At 43.2% G+C, this 27,707-nt stretch overlaps 1 protein-coding gene across 7 annotated transcripts in view; it reads right to left on the reverse strand.

The window, feature by feature from the left end:
* The window catches only part of TRIP12 (thyroid hormone receptor interactor 12), a 74,487-nt gene extending 51,544 nt beyond the window's left edge, over positions 1–22,943 (reverse strand). For 3 of the 7 annotated variants that reach the window (XM_027900920.1, XM_027900919.1, XM_027900917.1), the window contains exon 1: positions 22,801–22,942. The gene's annotated coding sequence lies outside the window, so the exon portion shown is untranslated. Of the gene's footprint in view, positions 1–14,381; positions 14,469–22,564; positions 22,598–22,800 lie in introns of those variants that run through there. The other 4 variants (XM_027900918.1, XM_027900914.1, XM_027900916.1 and 1 more) reach the window with 3 other exon arrangements.
* Positions 22,944–27,707: the final 4,764 nt, after the last annotated feature.

Raw genomic sequence — 27,707 nt, forward strand, 5'->3', positions numbered from 1 at the left:
CCTTCATCATAACCAATATTCCCACTGACAGGAAGGTTTAAAGCTTTGCAGTAATACATGGCACCATTAGTCTACGACTTCTTATACTTTAGGGCACAAAAAGATTCCCAATGAAACAGAAAAGGCCTGGAATAGCTGGAAATCCTGCCAGCTTGCTGGGGTAGCCAGATTAGTCAAGCTGAGGAGAGTGGAAGTGGCAGCATTCTCTGTAAATACCAAGGCAAGGAACAAAGCCCAGCATTAACCAGGCTGAAAACTCACCAAGGTTCCAGCCCTGCCTGGGGGTGTCACTGAAGTCCACCACAGGCACTGCCAAATATTGCTGTGCATTCTCTTTTTGTTCCCTTGTATTCAAATGAACAAAAAAATCTTGTTCTTTACTATCAGAAATGAGGTGCATTTTGTCTGTTTTCTAAAAGGAGTAGTGTGCCCCCCCTGTAAAAGGTCAACCGAGGCTGAAACTCTGTCCTGTCAAACTTTTAGTCCTGTCCTACCACAAAATGGTGTCCACAGAACTGTTGTCCCACCTCAGTGTGCATTCCAGCAGGTTTCCTTCTGAAAGGAGCAGTGCTCACCCAGAGCTCTGCCAGCTCAGCCACACGCTTTCCCACCTAGTGGCCAGTATGGGACTATGTTTGGGATCTGTGTGGAACACAGGGTTGATAACAGAGGTGTTTCTGTCCTTGCTGAGCAGTGCTTACACAGAGCCAAGGCCTTCTCTGCTTCTCACACCGCCACGCTGGGAGGGAGGCTGGGGGTGCATGGGAAGCTGGGAGGAGACAGAGCCAGGACAGGTGATCCCAACTGACCAAAGGGATATTCCAGCCCACATGGCATCGTGTTCAGGAGATAAAGTGGAGGGAAGAAGGAGGAAGGGGAGGATATTGGAATGATGGTCACTATTGCATATCATGGGGCCCTGCTCTCCTGGAGATGGCTGAACACCTGCCTGCCCCTGGGAAGCGGCGAAGGAATTCCTTGTCTTGCTTTGCTTGCATGAGCAGCTTTTTCTTTCCCTACTAAATTGTCTTCATCTCAGCTCACAACTTTTCTGGCTTTTGCCCTTCCCATTGTCTCCCCAGTCCTGCTGGTGGAGGAGTGAGTGAGCGGCTGGCTGGGGTTACACCACAGCACTGGGTTAGGCAGACACTTGAACAAGGCTGTGCTTAGAAGTTATGCAGCACAATGTGCTGTCATGCACACGATATTTTCAGCTGTGTAGAAGAATGAAACGACAGCTGTTTTACCCTGTAAGGCATCTGTCAAGTCAAGATAATGTCCAGAATTATTTTCTGTATTAAAACCATTCAACTTGACTGCGTTTCTTATTGTGTACTTGTTACCATCTGACTCCCAGTTTGCTTTTTAATATAACGCTGCTTCATGATTCAGCTGTGACCTTTAACATCAAAACACTAACTTAAGTCTCACTGCAAGTATCTGAAGCCCCACAATACCATGTGCCCAGTCAGTCCAGTAACAGAGATCCTTTCACAACTGCGTCTTCCACATGCTGGAACCACAGGAGCCCTGAGGTTCCTAAATCTGAACTGCTCTCATTCACATTTGTCCCTCCATATGTGAGTCTCACTCTAAGCACTTGGTTTATTCTTTCCCATCTTTGCACACTTTAATTTAAAGGAAATGTGCAAGCCAGTAGAGATCAGCCAAATGTGCCACTGCAGCCCTGACAGATTTTAAGATCATCTCCTCAGCTACACTGAACATTCTTCCCCACACCCACAATCAATAAGAACAAGCTACAACTGTGTATCAGATCTCCGTGCTTCTGTTGACTAACTTTGTGATTTCGGAATTTTTCAGTTCAGGCCCTCTTCTGGCATAAAGTGATCTGCAAACAAACCACTTTAGGTAATGTCTCCTGACTCCGTGTTCCCAACTGTAACGATGCCAAAGCACTGGCCCACAGATGCTCTCATTGTAAGCAGACTCTTTAGAGTGAGGATGAATTCCAAAAGCCAGCATTTCAAATAAACCCCCAACAGATCTCCTGAAGCCATGGAACAGCACTGGTATCCAATGCTTTTTATCCTGCAGAGTGTCCCTGGGTTGTAGCAAACATTATTTGATTATTATTTACAGTCATCCTTGTCACTGTACAGGAAAGCAACTCAAATTAATTTCTGCAGACCTAACACACCTCTTGCAAACACTACAGCTGATGGACAGCCAAGAGACTGCCTGGAGAGGTTCTACAGGAACTCGAGACAAAAACTACCTGCTAACTTGTCAGGAGCCTTTATCCCAGTGGGAAAGCCAACAGGAAATGAGTAACACTCTTCCATGTTTTCGAAGCAAACAGAGGAAACAGGCAACTCCACAACAAGCCTGGATGAGCTTTTACTTAACACCCTAATCACTCCCTGAAGGATACCGGGAGCTGGAATGGAGCTGTGACACAAGCTACAGAGAGGAAAAGAGAGGAAAACTGAACAACTCCAGTGGGCTCTGGGGCCACTAACAGAGTAACAAGGCAAACCAGCAACAATACCTGTAAAAAATGAACTGAGCTCTTTCACAGGAGCCTCCTAATCTACCTGTGTGAGTCCTAAAACCTGTTTGTTTGGGTTTTTTTGTTTGTTTGGATTTTTAAGTTCTTTGCAAGAATCTTGGTAAGGCAAGAATCCTTTCAGCCTCTTTCACTTCAGTTTCCAGAACATTTCAGGACATGTCTAGCACCTCTGCCCATAATGCTCCATTATTATACCTGTTATCTGCTTGGGGCTGACCTCAATACACTGGTCAGCACATTTTCTCTCTGATACCTTGGCCCAAAAAACCCTGTGCCTTATTATTTAATGCTGCTGCAGCAACCCAATGCCTCAAAACTGCAAAGACTGACTGCCCTGAGGTCAGTATTAGGCAAAAGAAGAGGGGAGAAGGACATGGCAGGAGGATGTTTATGTGCCTTGTTAAGTTCAGAACATTTTCTTCCAGCAAGCTGCACATCTTGCCAGCCAGAACTCCGAGTCTGGCGGACAGATCAGAAAATATTACGTCTGAGACTTCGGATTTGTATTCATTTACTTTGGTGTAGACAACATTAATTTCCTTGTTCAGCTGTTTCTGTGATAAATCCAGTCACTCAAGACAGAAACAACATTCTAAATATACAAACATACATTCAAGAGTTAAGACTTTAATTGCAACTAAACTGAAGGACTTACTGCCTATAGTTTAGTAACTGCTGAATTGTTTTAGATCTACTTCATTTTCAACTGATCTCACAGCTGCACCTCATTTTTGCTCACTGCTCACAAGATTCTCCTTATTTACCTGCTGACACACACACCTATTTTCCTGCCTTACAAGCAAGCACTTGCAAGTACTCATTCAATTACTTCTACTACTTCACCAGCTTGAGTTCTTAGTCCAGAAAAATGCTTTAAACTCAGTGTTGTGCAGCTGATTTTGACATCATAGTCTTCCTTGCTGTACTCCCCAAACTCAGTAGTCATCCACTCTGCTCCATTCCTTCTCCAGTGAGGTCTCACCTTGAAACATAAATTTCATGTCAAAGCTCCATGCAGGCAGAAGCTTGCATTTTCAATTTAGCAGGCTCTCGTCCCTTCTAATTGTAGAAGCAGTTCATGGAAGAATTTAGGGAGTAGATAAAAAAACATACCGAAAACTTCCTAGGAAAATTTTCTGCAACATTTCCTAAATTCTCATCATGCCTTCCCTTCTTTCCAGACAGCAATTTTCTATGCACAAGCAAGGGAAAGCAATGTTCTCCACTGAGCTGCAAGGTGCAGCTGCATTCATGCAAACCCTGGGATACTCAGCTGCAGGACAGCACACACAACTGCATGCACAAACACTAGAGCAAGTTCAGTACATACAGAAGAATCTTCAGGACAAACAAGCCTGTACAGCCTCCTAATACTGTGACATTACCTCACTGCTAACAAGATGGACAAGTAGGTATCAAGGAGGTTTTCTTCTGATTGTGAAGAAATCGATTTCTACCCCTCAGGCATAGAATTTCTACAGATTTAAAGAACTGCCTCACTTTTGTCACCTCTCTCTGAAGACATTAATAAGTTATTGATGGGAAGACAAGAGAAGATTCATTTACAGTGGAAGAGTTCTTTTTAATTCAGCTACTCTACAATCATTCATGTGGAAGCATTTCTTAACCATTTCAAAAATACCCCACATACTAAAGAAAGGAAGGGATACTGTGGCAAACTTCTCAAATACCAGGAGGCCATAAATACACCCAAGCTACAGACTCAAAAGGAAAAAAAAAACAGTAATAAAATAAATCAGTAAAGGAATGGGAGCTACCCTGTATTCCTGTGACTTTGTTTACAACAAACAGCCATCAGAAGATTATGGCAGCCTCTGGGCCCTGATGAATTAGGAATCAGCTTGCCCTTACCCAGTCTCTCACAAGCCTAAATCTTGCCCAGCCTTCCAGCCAAGAGAGTGGAGATGCCAAAGGTCACCTTCACAAAAATCAGTAAAACAGGTGGCTTCAAACCTGAAAGGATGAAACCACGAGGCTTAGAGTCTCTAAACTGCGTCTATGTTTACGTGTCTCTAATGACACACAGACAAAGACTGGGAAGAGAAAGGGGAAGAGCCAAAAATACCTTTCATTTGTGATCTCATGCTTGGAATTGGGGGAACTATTCTGCTAACTGAAAGTTCAAATATTCATCACCTGAAACTGAAGAGTTACAAGTTCCCACAGGAGATAAGCACACTGAAAACGCCGCTGAAATGATGCAAACACTATTTGCTAGAGGAATGGCCAGGCTGTTGGGACTGTGAGATCCAACAGGTCACACATGCCATGATCCCAAGCCAGAAAAGCAGCATCCCTACCTACTGACTTCTGCCTGGGGAAAGGACTGGAAGATCCCTGTGCAGAAGACATGGTGGTTTGAGAGCACAGTCTGAGGATGTCAGAGTCCAGTACTGTTTAAGGGAAGATCTAAATACATGCCATCATATGCTGCAGTGTTGATCAAAACAGTTTTGTGACAGTGATTAAGAATTTCAGAAGACCAACAGTCTCCTCTGCTCTAAGCAGGTCAGTTGAATTTGAAGCCTGAGATTGCAGAGACCTTTCACAGGACCTGGTGTGGAAAAACAAACTGGAGATGTCTTCGGTGACCCAGAAGAAGCGTAAAACTTGTTCCATGAAGCTTACCAAGAACTGACACTGATCATTCCCTTAGCAATACAACAGTGGATAGGCCTAAATGCCACAGCCAGAACCTCAGGGAGTCCTTCTGGACTGTGGAAAAGTCAAGCTGAAACAGCAAACTGGACACTACTCCAAATCACAGAGAAGTACAGGTGCCACTGGCAGCCAACAGCACAACAACCTGTCAGTTCAAGAACCAAAAGAAGCCTATGGATTGTCTGGAGGGTCACAAGTTCGAAAAAAGAAGCACCTGCAAAAGTTCCAACATCTCCATTCATCTGATAGCTCAAAGGAACCAAAGAAACCTGCTGATGTTCTGTTCTGGATATGTTTGCACAGGATACACGGGCAGGCTCAGGTCTGACTGTAAAATTGGTGTTCCCAGCACGTGGTACACAGGAATCCACAGCTTCATTCATCACTGAAGGAAAGGAAATCACCATATCCATGCACTGGGAAACTGGACCAGGACTAGATCTTAAGTGAGTTCTTGCAAGCTGGCAAAGGGGGCTACCTAACACTGGGATAGTGAAAGCCTTCAGGTCTGCCACCTCAGTGTTTTGTTTCTCTTATGTTCATCAAGAACAGAAATACTACAATTTATGTCACTCTTTGGTTCGTGAAACACCACAAGTGTCATTCAGATCTTTGATCCTCATTCAAATGAGGAGTTAGGAAAAATAGAAAGCATTTCAATTTTTTTCTTGCTCCTCTATAGTTTTGCATTGTGTATTATAAGTGTTGTCAACAGCAAGTATTCCTCTCTGAGTATATCAGTAATGGAGTTACTTATAAAAATAATCTCTTTGAACATTTATTGGCAACTTCTTTCAAAGAATTTGCCCTTATAAAAAAATTCAAATAATTAAGTTGTTCTTCTCCAAATAAGCCAAGTTTGTTACCCTTCCATGTCACCATCTGTAACATGCCCAAACTAGTTCAATATAAGTTCTCCTCCAGTGTATGGTTTGACTCGAATTCATTAATGAAGGAAGAGAATGCTCTCTCGGTGGCAGAGGGCCAGGACTCAACACTTGGAGAAAATATCTTCATGTTTACAACACCTGTAGCTTCTCAGTCTGAATTCAGTGTTCTATTTCATGTTGGTTTTTCAGTCAGCTATGCATTAAGTTCAGCTCTTTGTTGGCAGGTCTTATTCACTGTAGCACAGCAATGGCAAAGAAAGTAAAAGTGAGGAACAAATGTGTTCTAAGGTTGTTCTGCTGCACATTTCTGTCACAGAGAGAAATTTCTCTGCCAAATCAGATTCTACATCGAGAGTTTGACTTCACCTCTACAGGAACTTTTAAAACTACTGTTCCTTACTAACAAGCCACGTTTACCCTATCAGAGTCTCAATATGCAATTCTATCTTGTGCTCAAACAGGTGTGGTTCCAGCCTGCTAGCAGCAGTGGAAATCTTGGTTCTTTTCCTTTCTAAAATTAAACAAAAGCATTCATATCTCTCCAATGAAAAGGAACATATTTTCCAGCAGCCAAATTCTGACCAAAACTCTGCTGTTTGTACCCAGAGTGAATTGTTGTGAATTCATTTCTTGCAGACTCCCAATAAAAACCATCACAAGCCATAAAAGTAAAATCTTATCTGACCTTCACTGTCAGCTTACCCATCCTCCTTGTTCAGTAGAAACCAGAAGTCAGTATCTGTATGGTGGCTTAACCTTTCACTAACATTATAAAAAAACCACACACTGCCTGGCTAGAACGAAGGAGAAGATTCTCTTCAGAAGACAGGAATGAATTTGGATGAGAAACTTTCACCTTCTGCATTCTGAGACGTGAATGAAAGCACAGAATCCTTCGTGAAGAACAGATCAGTGACACTGCCAGAGGAGAAGAAAAGTTACAAGGCAGGTGGTCAAGCTAAGACCAAGCAAACAGGTGCAGCAAAGCTGGGACAAGGCACATTTATTACCAGTGGGGGAAAAAAACAAACAAACAACAGTTATTAGTGCAAGTTTCAATTTAGAAGCTTGATTTCATTATTGCCATGTAAGTAAACCAAGAAGTATCCAAAATCATCCCTGACTCCCAATCTGCCCTGCCCAGTGCTTAACGCCCAGCTGCCTTTGAGCTGCGGAGCTCCCTTTACATCAACCCCCGAGCCCAAATGCAGCACCTCCTGCTACAACACCCCAAGCCTGCACTCTGTTCTAACGCCACAGAGCAGATGGTGCCTTATTTGCAGTCTGCCATTCACCTGCATCTGGCACACACAGCCCTCCAGCAAACCCAAGTGCAATAGCACAAGACAAACAGTGATACGGTACCAAGCCGTGTCCTACCTGCAGAGCCTGTTAGACAATACAAGCCCCAAGCTGCAGCATGGCAGGCTGCCTGAGCCCTGCCAAGTTCCTCAGCAACTTCTGCCAAGCTGTCTTAAATTACAGAGACCTAGCGAGCTCAGTGGCTAGTAAAACATAGTTTGGTCACCCACAGCCCAAATTAACGTGAGATAATCTCTGCAATCTTCCAGACAACTGGGAGGGGGGAGTCAAAAACAAACAAACAAACAAAACTTTATTTAACCTCTAAACTGAAAAAATTCAGGACTAGATCTCACAGAAATTTGTGCTGGAAGAAAAAACAAAAAACAGTTGACTTGTACATGCAGATTAGAGAAGTGCAGCACAGATAAACCCAAGATTACAGGTCTAAGAGTATTATGTAGATCTACCTTGAAAACAAGGTAAAGAGGGAGGAGACTGGGTCTTCATTTTGATAATATCCAGCTTCAGCTTTAAACTAGTCTACACACAGAAGTATCAAAAGCTGAGAAGCCTGTTCACTCACACTAGCATGTCTTAAGGAAAAACACTTCAAAAATAAAAACAATTTCAGAAAAATAATTTATGTTTCCAAGGGCAGGCGGAAGGGTGAGTACTCATCTGTTCTCTACTTACCTAAAATGAGTCTCAGGTTTTTGCAGCTGCAAAATATAATTTAGACAAGTTCTGGACAAATCAGGAGGCTTTTAGGAGTTTTCCTTTGTTTTTTCTGCTCATTGATGCCTGGCACTGACTCAGGCTGATGCTGAGGTCTCCTTTCCTGCACTGTCTTCAGCAGGTTTTGCCACCCTCCCAAATAAAGACTTCTATCCAAATGCTCCACAAAAAAGGTCACAGGCCTAATGCATAGCAAGATTCCTACGTCACATGATACCATCTGGGAAATGGTGTAATTGCAGTTGTTGAGGAAGAAACCCAATTAAAACAGGTTAAGTTTCCGGTTTCCTCAGCACTGCATCTGCATACAGATCCTTAGCTATCACAGGAACAGCGCAACAACAAACAAAGGGCTTAACACACAGTGAAGTTTTCTAAACTGGGCAGCCCTCAAAGCAGTGGCATCTTGGAATTACCACCAAAATAAATGTATGCATTTACATTAGACCTTACAGTGACGTCATTAGGAGCAAGCTCCAATATACATACCAAATCACTGACACAGGCACAATTAAAGGCATTTACCGGGTATGACATCATGAACTGAACTACCTACCCAATATCTGCATAGAGAAACAGAAGTTGTGTGTAAAGCTGAACAGAGGGAAGGCACACCCCAAGAAACACCTGTTAAATGCTCAGGATTAAGCTGTCTTTAAGCTGATCCTACCATTGATAGGATCATGACTTTACAGTGCTCAGAGCTATTCTTTCATGTTAACTACACAGAACAACATTTCAGGGAGGTTCAAACTTTTACAGTCATGGAAAAAGTTGTTAAAAGACAGAGCTTTATAAAAGAATTGAACAACTTTATGGCACACTTCACTGACAAGTGTCTACTCCACTCTGCACATCCACATCTTTCCAGCACTCAGTAAATCAAACAGATTTGTGGGAACAAGGCACTGTACATGGAAATTACAGAGAATGGGAAAGGCAAATGAGTATCCCAAGAACCTGAATGCAGAAGGTTAAGATGCTGAACTTACATTAGAGCTCTTTCAAGGGCTATCTAGCAGGATGCCAGACTTAGTCTTGATTTCAAGCCAGACAAGAACTCACCATCACCAATCCTGACACAGACAAGAGAAGGCTACTACAAATTCCTCTCTTCCTTCACGTCTGTGCAAGTACCACCAGGCCATTTTCCTGCTTTACCTCCCCAGTGATATTCACCTCATCTTTCCCAGGCTGCCCACACACTTTCCTTGCACAAGCAACAAATGTAACTATGTCCATATGCTACAGTTCACTGGATTAACAAGTTGACACTAATAAAGTGTTTTTCCCAGGGTCATAGCATGGCCAGGTTTGTCAAAGCCTGAATTCCTTGTCAATAATCGATCACCCAGGAAATGCTGCCTAAATCTCTTCAATGTCTTTTGGTACCTTCAGCCAAACTGCTGCTCTGATGTGCTGTAAGGATTCACAGACTGATACAGAATATATTGGAGAAGAACAGAGTTTCTTTTTACTTTAAAAAATATCCGTAAGACGCTCCAGAACTACTCCACATCATACTATTTACTATAAGCCATTTAATAAAATGCACTAGTATGGAAGACAAACAAAAGGATATTTAACAAGAGAGGGCACCTTCATCACAGTGCAAGGCAGAATAACTCTCTTTACAAGATGGGAGTAGAATACATACAGAGAATGGAGTGACTTCAAGGAAAGATAAAAGAATAAGAAGTAGACAGTCTCATAAGGAAAGAGGGGGAAATACATGTAGGACCAGAAGTGAGCAGTTTCTTCCTTCCCACCCCTCAGCACAGTATGTTATCATAGCAAATACAAAATGTAGGTATTTCATAAAGCTGGCAGCCTCTCTTAGTCCTATACCTGCTTTGTTAATTAAAGATGCTCAGCTGGGAGCATGCACACCCCCATCCCACACATGATTAATGCACAAAGAAATGTTCCACTAATACGAGTATCTTTACTACCTCTAATTCCCCATGTCTTGAAATACATCTTTTCTCCCATCAACTATCTCCTGGCACCTCCAACCCCCATTAGCTATCAAAGATGCTAAATTAATTGCACTAACTTTGACTCTTTTTTCTAAGTTTTTCAACATTTATTCGTGTGTTTAATTTGTATTTGAAGGCTCTCCCGGCAGAACAATTTTGGGACGCAGATACCGTGTCCTGCAATCTGAAAACACACACTGATCTGTGCAACACACACTTCTTCCACAGAACTGGAAGTGGCTGAAAACACTAATCACCAAACTTGCAGTTACCTACTAACAAAGTTTCAACTATTTTCTATGAAATGTCTATTTTAACTAGTTAGAAAGTGGAGGGTATAAAGCATCTAACACTGAATTTTCAAGCAGTCTGGTGTTGTTTGTTTCATATATCAAGGACAGCATATGCCATAGGCATATGACTAACATGGCAATATTTATTACATTGCACAGCTGCATGATAACAGCCTGAAAGTTTCAGGCATACCTTGTTCATTTTTAAGAAAAACACCTCAGATGTTGTGCTGCAGTCTGTGCTTTATCAGGGACACTTTTTTAATTAAAATGACAGCATAAACATTTTGTGCATATTCAAGTATGACAGACACACTGAGCCAAACACACCTGTATTTTTTTTTTAACTCCTAAGCTTAGTGGTGATTACACTTCCTTATCATCTTCATTTGAGGTTTAACTTACTACTGAAGTTACAGCAGAGACAAAGGAGAGAAAACAAGCAGGTCAGCCTTGAAGACATGAGAGCTCTCGGCCTGCAATGTGCCATTTCACAGCTGAGCTCCTCTCTATCTTCCAAAGAGTACCAGGTACTGATAGAAGCCAAAAATCCCAGCTATGTTTCTTGGTAGACATCCTACTGAGTGTGATCATGTTGGTAAATTAGAAAGTTAATTCCTCTAATCCAAACCTAAGTGAAAGTCTTGTGTACTAAGCAGAAGGCAGTCTCTAACTACTACATATATTTATCCAAAGTTCCTACCTTTCCTTCCTACATCATTTCAAACCCCTTCTCTTCCACAAATACCTTGGAGGGTGCAGGAATAGAGTACAATCAACAGCATCATTCCTATGCCTGTGTAGACCATTTTCCTGTTAAAAATCAGCACACAAAACTTAAGGAGTTGGTCAAATATACAGATTGCATCTGCACAAGCTGATACAATCTAAAACCTGACACATCGATCACAAATTGTCACAAGTAAAACTTGTCAAACTCTGCTGAAGCAACCTGAGATTAGAGCAGCTTCTCCTCCCTGTCCCACCACAAACACTACTCCAGTCTATGCAAGTACAAGAACAAAGCAGCTTAGATGACAGCCATCCCAAATCTGTATTTTCAAGTTATTTCCACCTCAAAGCTGAGCCACCAACCTTCCCAACAACACAGCACACACCCACAAAGAGTGGATGCAACTCTAGTTTCTTGCCATAACCTAAAACACTATTCAGCAGTAACAAAATAACTTGATTTTGGACATATCTAAACTCAAGTCAGACATTTAAATCACTCTATTCTACAAAAGGTGAAGTTTCTGCTTCTGGCTGCCACAGGTCTCAACTTGCACCAGTCACTTCCTGCTTTTGATATCGTCAAGAGAAAGCCCAAACCCCTCTGAAGGAGGCCTTTCAACAAGTCAGATAACACAGAAAGCAGAGATAGGACTTAAAAGCCCCGACTCAGCAATTTCTCACACAAGTTAGGTGAGAATCCGAAGAAATGCAGCAATTTGCATCCCCTCTGCCTGTCACACCCAGTGATCTCCCAGCAGCATCAGTGAGCCCGTGGGCACACAACTCTGGGTCCTGGAAGTCCCTGGTTCAGTTGGTTCACCAGGTTAACATCTTTAGAATGCCCTCCCTTGAGAGACACGACCAGAGATCCCCACGGGAGCAACCAACTTTGATGGCACAGCTGTAACATTTGTGACAATACAGCCTGAGGCAGGGGGATGACAATCTACACAGACTTTTGCAGTTGATTTTTTTCTCCTCCTGTTGGCCTTCAGCTGGCATTTTATGCTAAAGTTGGGCATTTAAAGGTCCTCCATCGAAAGTGACACAAAAATACAATAAGGAAGCATTGTCCCTTCACTTTAAAAAAACAAACAAATAAAACCAAATCACTACTTAAAAAGACATCCCCTTAGTGCTGACAGGATTTCCAGGAGTATTTCTCCCCTTTCCTAAGGCAGACTGGTTTTTCTCAGGTACTTTTCACAGGACAGCCTTCCTTCCCTATGCCAGTAATGCCAGGAAATGGTATTTGTTTACTCTCTGAAGGGATGTAAAAAGGCATTCTCAGTGAGGCAGAGTTTAGCAAAGAGTACAAGAACTCTTTGAGGAGAACTGCAGCTTCCACCCCACCAGTTTCAAAGCTGGGTTACAGCAAACACACACCAGAGCAAGAATATTTTTGGCTAAAGTACAGCTACATCTGAAAGATGGAAGGACTTAAAATATTCACAGCTACTCTGAATGTTCAAAGGCACAAGAGTGAGGAAAACAACTGGAAATGAGCATCTCTGTAAGCCATGGATGCTTAAATATTTGTAACACTTGAAGGCAGCCAGTAACATTTAACTTGTAATGATATTAAATCTTGAAATCCCAGTTCAGTGACAACATCAGTGGACTCCAGAAGCAAAAGAGTTGGGTTTTTTTGACACAGAACTCAAGACACTTGCTACTATTTCCAGGCTCACAGAAGAGAGGTCATTCATTATTTTATTTCAGTTTTGTTAAACCCAAAACTATTTAAACATGTTAAGTAACATCCAAATAGAATGCATCATTGTATGAGTTTAACAGAAAGAATTTGTAATGATGGAGGACTATTACCCAGAGGAGGAAACTATGAAATAAAATGAAAGCTTTATTAGTGTTACAGCCTTATTTCCACTTAACTAGCCAGGTGATATGGTTATCTAAACAGACCTGCTCCCTCAAAACTACCCTTTTTTTCCAAACTAGCAAAACTTTACTTAAGTTCCCTTTCTTCGCCTCTGTCCCTCCCCCAAAATATTAAGTATGCACCACAAATCTGGAACAGTAAATTATGCCAATGAGACACTACCAATGCTATGAAGCAATAATACCAATCAACATGAAGATGCTTCAGAACTGAATCCCAAAAGTGTTGCTACAAGCCAAGCTCTTGTCAGTTGACAAAAGTATTATTCCAGTTCCTCCCAGAGTGGTACTGGAGAGGAATGGAAGAGGTGAGGGTTGGAAAAAAGCACCAAGGCTTAGGTACATACAGACTATTACAGAGTAACCAAGAATTGTCAGTGCTTTTGTAAAAAAAAAAAAAAAAAAAGAGGTTATCTGGAATACTCTATCTCATCACAGCTGGCCTTGGTCAAGAGACACGAATTCCAACTGAGAAACAGAAGAGTGCTCTTAGAGGAGTTAACTAATAAAGCCTGTATTATTTAGCCTGGCAACAAGGTTATAAATGCCTTTTTTTTTTTAAGTGCCAAGGGTAAAAGATCAAGAGAAGAAAATAACTTAAAAAGAGAGGAGTGTATTGATACAGTTAGCAGGCAAAGAGTTATGAGAAACTTTCAGGCTGGAAATTAGATGACCCTAAATTTTGAAAATGACATGCTGAAAGAATATCCCAGGAGAAATGGGGAATTGAAAAAGCAAGTATGAAAACACAACCAAGGCATGCACTTACATTTAACTTTCAGCCATCTAAAAGGCAGCTAAGTGATATATCAACAACATTAGCAAACGATAGTTTTGACACCACAAGGTCCCTTATTAAGCTCCTGGAGAGTCTTCATTGTCCTTACAGACAACTGATAAATAGCAAGTTCTGTTGTTCTTCAAGGCAGGGAGATGTTGCTCAGGACTGAGACATTTGGGCAGAAATATCTCTTTAAAGGCTCAGTTCCTAGAAAAAGTTTGTTCCCCCACTTTGATCTCTTTGCTAAGGAAGTAACTAGAACACCATTCCTGTCATCACAACACCCTTTCTTTCTCAGAAGGTACAAGAACTCAGAGAAGACACTGCAAAGAAGCAAACCTATATTTTCTGCAATCTGCAAAGTTCTCCTTGTCCTTCTTGTCCCATGGGACCTACCACTGAAACTCTGCTGTGAGTGAGGAAAGAAAACTTGTCCCCCCCCACACCTTGTCCTGGGAAGGAGAAGGGGAGGCAGAAGACAGCCCTCCACAAAGCAAGTTATTGCAGTAAGCAGCGAGTTCTAGGATTTAAAAATAAAAAACCACAAACCACATCCCAGACTTTTGGACAGGGTTAGTCTGTGCAGAGGTTGTTTATCCAGCTTGATCCCTCAATTGCTGTGTCACTCTGTGCCCATATGTTCGGGTTTGATATCTGCCCCGTGTGTGGGGCGGGGTGGGGGGGGGGGCAGGGGGGGAACGTGCCAGAGTTAATGGATTCTGGAAACCAAACCAGCTCCTCCATTTGCTGCAGGGAGCTCCACGTGGAACCAGCAGACAAAAACACAGCAGTGATATCCAAGCACAACAGAGAATTCTGTAACTGAGTTACTAACAGTCAAGACAACTGATATTTCAGAATGGGTTACGGAACACACCAAGCCAAAATACTCTTTGAACTCTGCTGTTGGATCAAGCAGTAATATCACCTGCTATCTGGTTTTGATTTGCCATCTTACTGAGCTGACTTTCCAAATAAAATGACATCATTTTGGTGAAGGAAAACAATATTGCAAATCTGCAAGTCTAAGGAAGAAATCATTTCTTAATTGAAAAGGAACAGCTCTTTGATCAAAACACACTACTCAATTTTGTGATGCAGGGTAATCTACTTGGCTTACTTCTGATTAAGTTTTTAACATGCTCCAACACCACTAAAATGCAAATAAAAGTAATTGCCTTAATAGTACAGGTGAGATCTAATAGGGTTTCCAGTAACTTCAAGTGGATGTGAAACTGCAACAACAAAATAGATCCCACAAACAGAAGCAACAATCGAGCTGCTGAGAACAGGTTGAAGGAGTTGACAAAGAGTCTCTGTGACACTACAGGTGTCACCAGCAGGAATCACAGTTAGCATTTAAGTGTGACATCTCAATCTGAAACAATCTCAGACTTCACTCAATATATAAAGCAAAGAGTTTTAAAAACTGGATGACACAACTACATTGTTTATCCACTGACCTGTTACTAATAGCAATCTGCTTTATTAAAGTTCCAAGCACGGCTTTAACACCTTTTGGCTAAGCCTGTGACAGAGGAAAAAGCCTGAAGCACCCAGGGAATGCACTTTACTCCAAGCAGCCTCTAAAAGCCATGAGGTATAACAAGTGTGTCCACTGCATTGTATTTTGGAAGTGACAGATTAGGATTCGTTTGCCTGTGGAGTCTCAGAGGTGACTGTATTTTTACGTGTACGCTCAAAAATTAACATCACTACATCTCTATTTACCTCAGGTTTCTAAACACACAGTTCTCAGGTTCTAGCTTACTTCAGTTCTTCTGCACACAGCACAGTCAAGTGGGAATCTCCAGTGCCCACTCTGTTCCAACTCCAGTTCACTTTAGACAGTATGTAAAGAACCCCTGAGCTATTTAAGAAAAAAAAAAAGCATGACCACAGTGCTTGAGTATTTCAACATTAATAGAAGGCATTTAAGTGGCGCTGTTCCTTCACAAACTAAATTTCACAAAATTCACCTTTCCTCTTCAGTTACTCTGAAGAGAGCTCAGCTTCCACTCACTCCACGGAGCAATTAAATGACTGAGGTGTGCAACAGCATTTCTCTTAAAATGCTTCTTCCAAACCCAAGAAGTGCTGATGAAAGTCCTGAGGGGCTGTCAAGAGTCCAGGATAAAACATGGCTGTGTTCAGTTGCAAGTCTACAAACATGCAGCAGAACTGTATCAACTGAAAGCTGCCACACCAGAAATGTGAAGAACGCATATTTGTTATCTTATTTTTGGCAAAGAAATGGATTTGTTCCTCTGCCAGGTTTCTTGTAACTCAGGAATAGAATGAAACTAACTTCTTTTATCCACAATCCTATGGTATAATGCAGTTCTTAACTTTCTACTATAAAAGACTCCTAATAAAAATTATCAGCTAAATACAACAGGTAGAAGGTCTCTAAAGCACCACTTTTAACACTGGAAATCCCAGCTTAAAGTTTGCCAAGTTATGCAGCTTCCACCACTTCCATTAATTGAGATTCAGCTGAAATTGTGTTTTCTCCAGCTATTTAACTTCAAGATCTGAAACCTACCTACCCAGACATGCAGCTTCTTCTCAGGTGCTGTTCACTCAGGCTTACTGACACCGTTTGACTATGACTGCGCGTTCTTGTCCAAGTGAGCCATTTCCTACCTTCCCTTCACCCTGTACAGTGGATGAGTTCATCAAGCCATCACACCTGAAACAACTGCAAAGCTCAAAACAAGTTTTAGGATGTTACAGCTCCCAGTCAGTAACTTGATCACTAACAAAGGATATCCTCAGAATAAAGAGGAAGAAAACTCTCACCCTCCAAGGAAGGAAGAATTCCAATTTAATATTCAGCACACAGCCAATTAATATGCACCTTCAGTTCCTTTCTTCGTTAGTTCTCTGTAAATGCACAGCCACATCTCACCTGCGATCAGGAGATTCAGTTACCTTGCACACACCTTCCAGGACACGACACTCTCTACACTGAATAAGCTAATTACATAAGGGGTTTGACACATCTTAACACATGAGGGATTTAACCACATCTTGCAATATTACCTTGTCCAAAAACACACATCTACCACATATGCCACAAAGGTATGGGATGTGAAGACAGCTTCTCCTCACTAACTCCAGGAGTTAAATATGCAACTAATAATTATACCAGTATCAAGGACATTTGAGTCCCTTGGTAGATGGGAGGGATGCAGATGGGTGCTTTTTTCTTCTTTAGGACCGGAGGGAGGCAGGCAAGGGGGATGCTGAAGTCCACCATCACCAGTGTTCCTATGCATTGTTTCCATCTTTCCTGGTTTGGTGCCTCAACTCATTCATGTTGCTCCTGCTCCTACAAAAAAACCCATCCTTTCAACTCCGAAGATACTACTTAAGAGTGTATTTGTTATGTCCTTGTTTATTTACCTGCACTTCCACTTTTCCATCTCAGCAGTCTTGGACTAGAGCAGAGATTCAGAACAGACTTCAAGCACAGAAAAGCCCACAGTACAGAGAGAATTTCTGCCACCCAGAGCTGATAAGACAAACCATAACAAGCTCAAAGTAAGGCAAGTAAGACAGAAGTCAGACATGGAAAAAGATGAGGGAAAACAAAACACCATACTTACTTTCTAAAACAAAGATAGCTTAAGACTAGATCTTGGGGCACAAGTTTGTCACAAAGGTAAAACTATTAGGAAAAATAGGTCTAAGAACTACTCCTGAAAAACCAAAGTAAAAAATGACAGTTACTGCTCTGCATTAATTGCAATTGCTATCAGCCACGCTTCAAATCTAAAGGAGGTGCACACTGCTGGTGTGGAGTTGAATGCCTATCTCAGGACTAGACAGCCTTCTAGAGTTTAACACACCTTTGTTCTCAAAAAAACATATGTACACCAAAAAAACGACATGTTTGTATTCTTTCATTTCCATCTTTACAAAAGTCTAGCAAATCTCTGCCCTCCTTTACAGCGAGTTTATTTATTTGGATGCCATGCACTGGAACAAAGGCTGGCAGTACCAAGTTGCTCTGACACGAAATAAACTTCGCCTTTCAGATCCCAAAACACCCTTCTTGTTCAACAAGTCCCAGGGACCTCAGCTTCCATTTTAAAATACCAAACTGCTCCCTACAACTCGAGGTTCGCATTCCAGAAGGTGACTCAGACCCTTTCACACCTTCTAAGAAGGTCAGATCTCTGCAGTTCAGTACCTGCACTTTATTGTGGGCACTATTAGAGCAGAGCATTCAGAAAACACCGAGAAAGTGGGATTTTTCCGCTGCCCCATGAGCCAGCACTGCATTAATACACACTGCAGAATCCTTCCACTTTCTTCTCCACACACAGGTTGTAGGTTTGTTGGGTTTTTCCCCTGTCTCACTCAAGAAAATGGAGCTCTTTTTATCAGTTGTGATCAGTGACAAACTTTATTCAAGGGTAGATAAAGTCAAATGAGGAAGAGCCAAGTAACTTCCAAGTCCTTTCCAAACTGGTTTACTACGTGAATCTTGACAAGAGAGGCTTTTCTGGAGCAATTGGGGGCAACTGTAGCTTGAACACCACTGTTCGTGCACAACAACTGCATCTTCAATATGAAGTCCACTATTAGATCACCATGATAAAATTTAATTATACACCTAACTCTGCTACTTTTCCAATATAAAAGCCTTCCCCTCCACTCTCTGCTGCTCTCACATGGCAGTTTGCTGCCATATTTGCTCTGAGGACACTCATGAGTCAAGACTGGCAACAGTCAGGGCCAGTGAGAGCGAACAGGTTGGTTCTGAGTGCTCCAAACTGGCTGCCAGACACAACTGCGGGAGAACATGACTGCATATTTACACAGGCACATTCTACTGACTTGATGGCAGGATTAGGAGGACAATTGCTCCTCAAAATTCAACTCAACGTTGCTGGTATCTGAAAGCAGGCAGTGGAGGAGCCAGTTGGCTTAGCCCCTGCCTGTCACACAGACTGTACACTTGACATGTAGCTAGAATATCTTGATTTATGGAAGACTGATTAACTTCAAAGCACAAATTCAGCATTTTGTTTAAAAAAAAAAAAAAAAGACATCCTGAAACAAGCAGCTACATACAAGCATTTTTTTCATTACTGATCACCAGTGAGAGGCCTGAAAATAGTTTTGCTCCTCGTAAAGTACTTTATTTCACATAAATTAGAAAAAAAAAATACATCAGGAAGAAAAAAGAGTTAATGTGGTTTTGTTTTGCTGCTACCAACCTCATACCCCAAGCTAAAACTGAGCTGTGGAAACAATCAGGAAGAGGTTGCTTCGTATACTGCCATAAACCTGTTATGATACTACATGGATTAAAATATGAAGAGCAAATTCAAAGTAACTATTACTTCTTCAGAAAAAAAAAACAAAAACAAACTACTGACCCAAAGGTAAACTGCTGCTCTTAAAATAAAAATAAAAATAATTAAAAAAAAAGCGCCAAACCAACACAGATGTCCTCCTATCTTCAGGGTCAGTAATGAAGGGCAGTGACAGCTTGGTGGAGTGTCAGAGTCCCCAAAGTGCTTTCCAGGAGGGTCACTAATTTGCCAGGTGATGAACAGGACACTGATCATCCAACAGGCCAGCAGGAGATGGGTGATGTTTCTGACAATGCAGTAGCACACCATGGTGTACAACTTTGGGACCTGATTATACTTTGTCACAATAATTCAGCTTCAGTGTGACAAAAGACAGACTCACCATCAGGAGTGTTCTACAGGCTGCTTACTAATGAGCTTGTTGGAAAATACAGCATGGCCTATAAATGTAAGATGAACACAGAGAGTTCTGAGATTCACTTACGCTGCAAATTAAGTACAAACATGTAGTTTAGCCAAACAGTAACTTTCCCACTTATGCTGCAGCTTCACTGCTTACAAACAAAAGGAATTTAGTCAGGTTATGTTTCTGGACTGTCACAGAGTAAATACCCGTACTTATCAGCGGTGAGGGACCCCCCCAAAAACTCCTCATGTCTCCACTCACAGCACTAAAGCCAAATGCATTATGTTTTTGCTACCCTGCTGCAGAAGAAACTGTGTCTTTGTTGCCTGCAGCTGTAGGCCTCAAATTCAGGAATGATGTTATAAGCACAAGTTGTCACTACAATGTTTTTTCTCTAATATTTACATTCTAGTTTTGAAAACAAACAGTTAAAACCTAATATAACAAAGAAAACTTTAAAAAATGAATTTGTGCATGATTCCTGATTGGGAATGTCGGTTCTGATTATTCATTTACTGGGAAGATGCAGGTTGTTTCCCTGACAGTCACTCTGGCCTGCTGAACTTTTGCAAGACATCAAAAGACTCCATTTTCACAAGCTCTTACTCAACAGGTCAGCCCTCCTACTGAAGTAGATCTGCTATATTAATAAGTGGTAATGTCACACTGTGGGTGACCTACAATTTTTCTACTAACAGATAAGACATGTTTAGGTTACTACTTATGGAACCATCTGGAGACTGAAGACTTAAAAGCTGTTAATTCAAGCTTACTACTCACATTTATTGCAGAAAGACCCTAGGAATGGGAGAAAAAAAATCTGATTACCTATATTTCTGGCACAATAGAATACACCAAACGAGAAAAACTAAAAATACTTTTCAATTTAAGACCAAAACCAGTGTATATGCAGAACTGAGCCATTCACAATCAACTGCATTTTCCAAATATAGAAACTATTACCAGTTAAAAACATATACTTCTGAAAACTTGAAGTATTATTTACAGAATTTACTCGGCAAAACGGTTTTTAAACTTAAACATAATATTGATATCAGCTGCAAGAACTGAAATACCAATACTTTCATAAATACATTTGATTCCTATCAATATTTATTAAATAGGCTACCAAACAATAGAAAGCTATACAGCCATTTTTCAAGTACTGCTTTCATGTCCATTATGCACATTTTTATATATGTATGTGAAATAAAATGTTCAAAAACTTTTAGTTTAATGAAAAGCTTAATAAATCGCAGAAATTTAAAAAAAAAAAAAAAAGAAAAAAAACCAGTGCTGTACAATTAGAACTCTAGTCTTGGGAATGGGAGAGAAGAGAAAGAGCTGGAAAGAATAGACTATACAAGAGATAAACAGAAGTAATCACAGCAATGTTGACTGGCTTTTAAAGTCTTACAAAAGTAAACCCACAGTAGCAGCTCCCCTAAGAAAACCCTGTAAAATTAATTTAAGTGTTCAGAGTTCCTCTTCTTTCGCATTATCGTAGATGTGATTCGGATTTATCAGGTGGGAACTACTAAACTCCTCTTTCTGACAGCCTTTAAAGCACCAGGAAGCTCAAAATTCATAATACACACAATACATTAGCTGTGAAAGTTACCCTGTTTGAGCAAAGTTTTGCAGTACAGTGTTAGAAGCTCTGCATCAATATTATTTCTGCTGAACAAGGCAGGAAATAAAAAAAAATAAAAATAAAAAAAAAAACCAACTCAACAGTCTTTTGGGGGAGAAAAAAAGTATTTCAAATAAAAATTATTATTGGATTGCTACACATAATAAAAACACTCCCAAAACAAACTGCACGCTCTCTAAAAAAACGTTCTTAAGTTGCACGCCAGACTCACAGAATAAATTTAGGCCAGTACCAAGCACTCATTTCTTCCATGTGTGTAAATGCGACACAATCAGGCCTCACACGCAGGCCTCTCTCCCCAACACAGGCAGGACCTTTGTTCGATACGTTGATGTTTTTCCCTCAGAGCCCTTGACATAACTTTCCATTCTTTCCCCCCTCTTTTATTTCCCGGCCGCCCGCCCAGGCTCGGGGCCGGCCGAGCCGTGCGGAGCCCCGGCCGCCGGAGAGCCCGGAGAGCGCTCGGGAAGGGGAAGGGGGAACAATAAAAAAGTTGGACACAGGAAGACGGGCCTGCAGGGCTGTCGAGAGCCCCGGCCTCGGATCCTCTGCCAGCCCCCGATCCCGGGGGCACCGCCGGGAACACCCCCCACCCACCCTCCGTGTGCCACCGGCACCCCAAAACCTGCCCCCCCCCCTGCCCAGCCCCCCGGGAGAGGGGAAGGAGGAAGAGCCAGGCAGGAAAGGCAGAACCCAGCGTTTGATCAGCCTCCAAGTACGATGCATTATGCAAGCAAACGCCGAGGAGCAGGCAACTTGCTTCTCGGCTGAAAACAAGAAAAACATCGGCTAGGACATTCGGCTGCGAAAATAAACCCCCACCGTGGGCAGCCAGCCCTGGGGTTCCGACCCCACGGGCGCCTCTGTTCTCTGCCCACCTTCTTCCTCCCCCCCCAAAAAAAAACCTTGGGAAATATGGACGTCGGCCGATTATTTGGCATTTTTATCGAGCCGGGCAGGGAGGAAAGAAAGAGGAATTGCTGGGTTTTTTTCCTTTAAGATATTCGATAGCTCCTTTAGGGGAAAAAATAATAAGGAGGTGGGGGGGGTGGGAGTGGAGGAAAGAAAGGGCCATTGGGGGAAAGGGGGCCCAGCGGAGTGGGGGAAGGAAGACGGGGAAGGGCATCGAAATCGGCACGGCAGTGTCAACACTGACACTGCCCTTTTGTATCGGCAGCCACGCAGGGCCCGCGGAGGGGCGGCCCGGCAGAGCCGAGGGGCGAGGGCTGTCCCCGCAGCGGGCCCGGGCTCTGCCTGGCCATTTTGTCAGCTGCGTTTCCACCCCTTTCCTCGGCGGCGAGGGCCCCACTGCCCCCCTCCGGGCCACCCCACACACACTCACCAGCGCGGCGCCGTGTCGTTCCCAGCTCCCCCTCGCCCCCCCTCCCCTGCAACAATGCTCCGGGATGGCGCCGCTCCCCTCCCCCTGCCCCGGGCCGCCAGGAAGGGCAGCTCGACTAATGCCGGCGATGACACAACAGGCCCTGCCCGGAGGCTGTCGAGGGGCCCGGCGAGCGCCCCGCCGCCCCGCGCCCGCCCCCGCGGCGCCCCCCGAGCGAGCGGCGGGGCCCCGGGTACCTAGTTTGTCCCGGTGCGGCCTCCGCAGACGCTCCGTGCCTCGCTCCTCCCGGCAGCAGCCGCCTCGCTTCCCTTCAATTATCAGCTGAAGCCGCAGCACCGAGCGGCGCCTCGTCCGCCGCCTCCGCCGCCGAACCCCTTCCAGCGGCGCGAGGGGGAGGCCCCGGGACTACTTTCTCCCGGCGCCGGGGCCCCGCCGGGGCCCGCGCGCCCCCCGGGCCGGCGGGCGGCCCCTGCCCCGGCTGCCGCCCCCCGCGCAGCCCCCGCCGCGGCCCGGCCCCGGGCCCGCTCGGTGCGCTCGGCGGGGCCGCTGCGGGCGGCCGGTATCCCTCCGCCGGGGTCGTCACCCCGGGTCCGCGAGAATGTCCGCCCTCGGGGCGGGCGGGGCGCGGCGGGGCCGCGGGTCTGCGCTGGCACCGGCGGCGGGCTCGGACCCTGCCCGGCACGGCGGCGCCGCCGGGACTGCTCCTTTAAGAGAGGGCCGGGCCCGCCGTGACCCCGCGCGATGTCCGCCCCTTCCTGGTTGCCATGGGGACCGCCCGCCGGCGTCCAAAATGGCGGCGGAGCCGCGCGGGGCTCCCGCTCCTTCCCCGGCCGGCAGAGAAGGAAGGAAGGCGGCGGGGCCTGGCCCCGGCCCCTGAGGCAGCAGCGGCCTTAGCGAGGGCTCGTCCTTGAGCAAGAAGCTCCTCCGTGCCGGGGCAGGACGGGGGGCGCCTGTTAACGCCGGGAAGCGAGCGGGGAGGCTCCCCCAGGAAGGGCTGCTGGCCGGGCCTCCTGAGGGCTGGGAACGCCGGGCCCGGAGCCGGGGATGCCGTGTGGGTGAGTAGCGGGGCAGCAGGAAAGGGATGGGTACAAAAAGGGTTATTTCCAATCCTTGTTGAAAGTATGTCTAGAAAGTATGTCTAGACGAGGAGCCTCTGTATATGGGAGATTCCTTCTGCCTGGGAAGGGGCTCTGGGTGAGGACCAGAGGAAAGGGGGAAATGAAAACCCTTCAAAAGGGCCAGTTAATAGCAAGGAGTGTCTTGCGAAGAAGTATCTTCCTTGATTTTGTAGCCTTAAAACAGACCTAAATCTACGCTCAGAAACGCCTCCCAAATAAATAAGGTCCTAACATTTAAAGTGAATTAGTAACAAATCCTTAAGTAATGTCACAATATTCCTCCTAAGATAAATCTGGCTGCACTCTCAGAATAACTAGATTTAAGGTGAGGGGTAAACAATAGCCTAATCTTTCATTCCAAGAATATAAAATTAAATTGCGCATCTGGGAATGGGAAGGCTATATATATTTTCCAGGTGGTACCTGGAGATGTTTGTGTGTCCTGCCTAATGCCTGGGTATATAACTGGTTTCCCAAACAGGGAGAAAAGCAATGCTAAATATAAATATCCTGGAAGAGTTTTTTGAACCTTTTTTTTTTTTTTTTTTTTTTAATATGCTACAAAATGTGCTCTATGAATATTTTCCAGAAAAATCTAATAGGAATCCTCAATGAGGAATGTTGAACAGTAAACAAATGAGATTTAACGAATGTTGTTATGAGTTCATAAGGTTATGAAATAAAACTGCAAATATTCCCTAATTTATGTTTCATTTTTTACTTAGTTGACTTTATATGCATGAGAGATGAACACAAATGCTTGTCTCTGGCTGGACATACTGATTTAAAAGCTGTAAAATTTCAAAAATTTTTCTGAGAAGGTTTTTAAGATGTCTCACCAGAAAAAAAAAATAAACAAACACCAATCTATTTTGAAACTAGGAGGAAGTTTTTTGTTTTCATAAAGTAAACCAAAATAATAAACATTTTATTTCAGGGAAGAATTGCTGCACAATAACTGGGAAAAATATGCTTTTGAATAGCTGAAGTCTTGTAATGGGCCTGTCCAGTTGACCTCGTGGGAATCCTATCAGTGCCCTGCTTGTTCATGGGATCTGTATATATTATTATATATTATATATATTATTTACCAGTCATTTTCACACTCAGCTAACAAAAATAAGATGTTCCTTATTATTATTATTATTGCAGTCTTCAGTGTTTTGGTTCTCATATCTGCTTCCTGTCAAACACTTCAGATATCTATTCTTGGGTTTTGAGCTGCCCAAATATATCCTGAAAGCAAAGCAGGCAGTTAACACAACTGTCAGTGTAAGGAAGTTAAAACTGTTCTGCAAATGTTTATTGTACAAAGCATTACCAGGAAGCTGGTGCCATTGAAAAATAACTGGTTTGGATTATTTGAAAAACTCGACTTTCTTTAAAAACACAAAAGGAGTTTGGGGCTGCATACTGGATTTGAATTCCGTGTTTCTTGAATGGTCTACTTGGGCTTTACATGAGCAGTAAATTCAGCTCCTTCAGGATGAAGTTATCGATTTATTGGGTGTGTGTTACACAGCTCCACAGTGTTTGCACCTGTGGTCATTGCCAGGATTTCCAGGTATCAACTGACTATCAAGTCAAACTGTCACAGAACCAAAAATGCTGCACAAATACAGAATATCTTAAGAATGGCTTAGGGCAAGAAATTTAGTTGGGCAGAGGGGCCATATCAGAGGGGTAAAAACTAGTCCATGGCAGCAGACTTTGTGTTCAGGTGAGTCATGTGAAGTGTCTGTGGCTTTTGTTTAGCTTTTTCCCCATTCAAGGGAATTCTATCCATTCTCTCATGCAACCTGCTGGGTTGAGGATGTTCTCCAGAAGGCATTTTGGAAGTCTGCTGTGCCTGCCTCAAGTCACTGTAGTAGGCCCAACCTGCTGTATAACTAAAAATAGATCAACAGGAAGTACCGTCAATGAACATAAACCCTACTCTGAGAGTAAAGTACATGCTAATAAGTTTTCTGAAGCTAAGTATAGGACAATAGCCAAATAAGGAGGACAAGGCAGACAAACAGAGAACCTAGAATGTGACACCACAGGGGCACACTAGTTTTTGCATGGGCTACTTCAAGGAGAAAGAGTAAGGAGAAGGGGAGAGCCCTGTAAGTCATTGCAAATAACTCTTCCAAAAGGAGACCACAGAGGTGCAGATGCATAAATGAGCATTGGTGGAATGCTCATTTTTTTTCAAGCAGCTGTTTCAAGTCAGCAATCATAATCTTACAAATGCAGAGAAGCTATTGTACATATTTCCCCTGTGTGGGCATCTACCAGTTCCTCTGCAGAAATATAAGGCTCAAAGAGATGACTCCAGGTCATCAGGTCCCAGTGCCTGCTGTTTCATTCAGCCACATAATAGATCTCATCTCTCTGGTGACCAGTGACAGGATCCGAGGGAATGGCCTGAAGTTGTGTCAGGGGAGGTTTAGGGTCGTTATTAGAAGGAGGTTCTTCCCCCAGAGGGTGGTTGGCACTGAACAGGCTCCCCAGGGCGGTGGGCACAGCCCCAAGGCTACCAGAGCTCAAGAGGTGTTTGGATGATCCTCTCAGGCACAGGGTGTGACTCTTGGGATGGTCCTGTACAGGACCAGGAGTTGGACTCGATGATCCTTGTGGGTCCCTTCCAGCTCAGTACATTCTGGGATTCTGTATATATACAGTATTGTATATATTTAATAAATATGCCCTCTTGGTAGGTTTGTTTTGTTTTTTCAGTTTCCACTTGTGAAACAGACTCTGCTTCCTGGTCACTCCCAGGATCTTTTTCACTGCAATTCTTCCCATTAGAACTTCCCACTGGAACAAATGCTGTGTGCAAAGGCATTGTTGCTTCCCCATGTCTTCTGGAAAATCCTGTGTGATTTAAATTTTAGGATTGTATTTAGGATTGTATTTCACTTTCTCATTAATCACATTAATGACTCACGATCATCCTTTGATTAGTTATTATTCCAGTGTCTTCCTCCTCTGTCAACTTTCAATTTATAACCCTCTGGTTTATGGCAGAAATTATTTCCAAATTAGTGACTTTGCCATTTGTACTTTACAATTTTCATTTTTGTTTGTTTGTTTTCTTTTTCCCCCTCCAGGACTGCTCTGAGTTGTTGTGAAGGAGAAGTTGGTGTACATGTCAGGATAAACAAACTAAATATAAAAACATGCTTGGCCATAACTTGTGTACTTGGAATCCTGTTGGAATTCTTGGGAACAGTGAATAGTTTTTGTTTTCTGTGAGTGCACGTAATTTTACATAGGATGGGATTTTGGTTTTCTCCAGACTGACATGAGGGATGGCAATCTGTGTCACGTATGCCTTTCCATTATCTTTCACTGTACGTGTTCTTCACTCTTGAAATGCCAAATTAATATTTGACATACCAGTTATAACTTGGCAGGGTTTATCACAAACAACAGTAGATGTTACCTGTTTGTCCAAAGCACGTGATAAATCATATGGCCTCCAGCATTAAATGTAAGATGGCTTGAGAGAGCCACACAAATAACCCTGCAAAATAAAATTTCTTATAAATTTTCTAACAGATGATATGTACAGGTTTTGAAAAGTGCAGTGAGAGGAATCCAGATGGTGGGGTAGAGTAGAAAAGATGGGTCACTCATTTTGGTCAAAGAAGGACTATAGACACACATCCCCCACCTCCCCCCCAAAAAAGTCTGGTGCTTAATCTGCTTATAGGGCAGGCTGATAACTAGAATGATGAGGCTGATAACAAAAGAAACGTAATGGGAAAATGATCCACTCAACATGTAATTAATACCAGCATCTGTCACCATTTAATGAATGCTGCACTAATCAGAGGATTTTGTCATGTTAGTAGAATGTGGAGCCACTTCCCTGTCAGAGGCAGGAGTCCCATCCAGCGCCCCTGCCTGCAATGTTCCACACAGGATCTGCCTGGACAACGGTCAGGGTGGCTCAGCTTTGTCCAGTGTGCAACTGCACAATTGTGTCTGTGGGGAGAGCTCAGCAACTGCATTCTCTAGCAGATATATCCAGGACA

Source organism: Empidonax traillii, unplaced genomic scaffold, assembly GCF_003031625.1.
Source record: "Empidonax traillii isolate 1590-97213 ecotype Southwest subspecies unplaced genomic scaffold, ASM303162v1 scaffold755:size778197, whole genome shotgun sequence".
Taxonomy (NCBI): Eukaryota; Metazoa; Chordata; class Aves; order Passeriformes; family Tyrannidae; genus Empidonax; species Empidonax traillii.